Source organism: Lygodium microphyllum, chromosome 16 (genome assembly GCF_053477565.2).
Source record: "Lygodium microphyllum isolate KBCC chromosome 16, Lygodium_microphyllum_v1.1.10, whole genome shotgun sequence".
NCBI classification, from domain to species: domain Eukaryota; kingdom Viridiplantae; phylum Streptophyta; class Polypodiopsida; order Schizaeales; family Lygodiaceae; genus Lygodium; species Lygodium microphyllum.
The window spans coordinates 145,745,171-145,748,052 of NC_141150.1; positions in this window are offsets into that span (position 1 = coordinate 145,745,171).

A 2,882-nucleotide genomic window follows, 5' to 3' on the forward strand; every position below is an offset into this window, starting at 1 on the left:
GCGGGGTTTTTCGAGGTGGGGTGCGGGGGGGGCGTCGTGGGGGGGTGCGGTGGGGTGGGGGGGTGCGCCGTGTCGTGGGGGGTGACGCGGGGTGGGGTGGGTCGAGCGGGGTTTTCGGAGGCGTGGCGGGGTGCTGTGGAGGGAGCGGGGTTTTTCGAGGTGGGGTGCGGGGGTGCGCCGTGTCGTGGGGGGGGTGACGCGGGGTGGGGTGGGTCGAGCGGGGTTTTCGGAGGCGTGGAGGGAGCGGGGTTTTTCGAGGTGGGTGCGGGGGGGGCGTTGTGGGGGGGTGCGCCGTGTCGTGGCGGGTGACGCGGGGTGGGGTGGGTCGAGCGGGGTTTTCGGAGGCGTGGCGGGGTGCTGTGGAGGGAGCGGGGTTTTTCGAGGTGGGGTGCGGGGGGGCGTCGTGGGGGGGTGCGCCGTGTCGTGGGGGGGTGACGCGGGGTGGGGTGGGTCGAGCGGGGTTTTTGGAGGAGAGGTGGGGTGCTGTGGATGGAGCGCGGTTTTTCGAGGTGGGGTGGGGGGGGGGGGGGGCGTCGTGGGGGGGTGCCCTGGGGTGGGGGGTGCGCCGTGACGCGGGGTGGGGTGGGTCGAGCGGGGTTTTTGGAGGAGAGGTGGGGTGCTGTGGAGGGAGCGCGGTTTTTCGAGGTGGGGTGCGGGGGGGCGTCGTGGGGGGGTGCGGTGGGGTGGGGGGGTGCGCCGTGTCGTGGGGGAGTGACGCGGGGTTGGGGTGGTCAAGCGGGGTTTTTGGAGGAGAGGTGGGGTGCTGTGGAGGGAGCGGGGTTTTTCGAGGTGGGGTGCGGGGGGGCGTCGTGGGGGGTGACGCGGGGTGGGGGTGGTCGAGCGGGGTTTTTGGAGGAGAGGTGGGGTGCTGTGGAGGGAGCGCGGTTTTTCGAGGTGGGGTGCGGGGGGGGGCGTCGTGGGGGGGTGCGGTGGGGTGGGGGGGTGCGCCGTGTCGTGGGGGAGTGACGCGGGGTTGGGGTGGGTCGAGCGGGGTTTTTGGAGGAGAGGTGGGGTGCTGTGGAGGGAGCGGGGTTTTTCGAGGTGGGGTGCGGGGGGGCGTCGTGGGGGGTGACGCGGGGTGGGGGTGGTCGAGCGGGGTTTTTGGAGGAGAGGTGGGGTGCTGTGGAGGGAGCGCGGTTTTTCGAGGTGGGGTGCGGGGGGGCGTCGTGGGGGGGTGCGGTGGGGTGGGGGGGTGCGCCGTGTCGTGGGGGAGTGACGCGGGGTTGGGGTGGGTCGAGCGGGGTTTTTGGAGGAGAGGTGGGGTGCTGTGGAGGGAGCGGGGTTTTTCGAGGTGGGGTGCGGGGGGGCGTCGTGGGGGGTGACGCGGGGTGGGGGTGGTCGAGCGGGGTTTTTGGAGGAGAGGTGGGGTGCTGTGGAGGGAGCGCGGTTTTTCGAGGTGGGAAGCGGGGGGGCGTCGTGGGGGGGTGCGGTGGGGTGGGGGGGTGCGCCGTGTCGTGGGGGAGTGACGCGGGGTTGGGGTGGGTCGAGCGGGGTTTTTGGAGGAGAGGTGGGGTGCTGTGGAGGGAGCGGGGTTTTTCGAGGTGGGGTGCGGGGGGGCGTCGTGGGGGGTGACGCGGGGTGGGGGTGGTCGAGCGGGGTTTTTGGAGGAGAGGTGGGGTGCTGTGGAGGGAGCGCGGTTTTTCGAGGTGGGAAGCGGGGGGGCGTCGTGGGGGGGTGCGCCGTGTCGTGGGGGGGAGACGCGGGGTGGGGTGGGTCGAGCGGGGTTTTCGGAGGCGTGGAGGGAGCGGGGTTTTTCGAGGTGGGTGCGGGGGGGGCGTTGTGGGGGGGTGCGCCGTGTCGTGGCGGGTGACGCGGGGTGGGGTGGGTCGAGCGGGGTTTTCGGAGGCGTGGCGGGGTGCTGTGGAGGGAGCGGGGTTTTTCGAGGTGGGGTGCGGGGGGGCGTCGTGGGGGGGTGCGCCGTGTCGTGGGGGGGTGACGCGGAGTGGGGTGGGTCGAGCGGGGTTTTTGGAGGAGAGGTGGGGTGCTGTGGATGGTGCGCGGTTTTTCGAGGTGGGGTGGGGGGGGGGGCGTCGTGGGGGGGTGCCCTGGGGTGGGGGGTGCGCCGTGACGCGGGGTGCGGTGGGTCGAGCGGGGTTTTTGGAGGAGAGGTGGGGTGCTGTGGAGGGAGCGCGGTTTTTCGAGGTGGGGTGCGGGGGGGCGTCGTGGGGGGGTGCGGTGGGGTGGGGGGGTGCGCCGTGTCGTGGGGGAGTGACGCGGGGTTGGGGTGGTCAAGCGGGGTTTTTGGAGGAGAGGTGGGGTGCTGTGGAGGGAGCGGGGTTTTTCGAGGTGGGGTGCGGGGGGGCGTCGTGGGGGGTGACGCGGGGTGGGGGTGGTCGAGCGGGGTTTTTGGAGGAGAGGTGGGGTGCTGTGGAGGGAGCGCGGTTTTTCGAGGTGGGGTGCGGGGGGGGGCGTCGTGGGGGGGTGCGGTGGGGTGGGGGGGTGCGCCGTGTCGTGGGGGGGTGACGCGGGGTGGGGTGGGTCGAGCGGGGTTTTTCGAGGTGGGGTGCGGGGGGGGGGGATATGCGCCGCGTCGTGGGGGGGTGCGGTGGGGTGGGGGGGTGCGCCGTGTCCTGGGGGAGTGACGCGGGGTTGGGTGGGTCGAGTGGGGTTTTTCGAGGTGGGGTGCGGGGGGGGGGGGGGGGATATGCGCCGCGTCGTGGGGGGGTGCGGTGGGGTGTGGGGGGTGTGCCGTGTCGTGGGGGGCTGACGCGAGGTGGGGTGGGTCGAGCGGGGTTTTCGGAGGCGTGGTGGGGTGGTATGGAGGGAGCGGGGTTTTTCGAGGTGGGGTGCGGGGCGGCGTCGTTGGGGGGTGCGGTGGGGTGGGGGGTGCGCCGTGTCGTGGGGGGGAGACGCGGGGTGGGGTGGGTCGAGCGGGGTTTTCG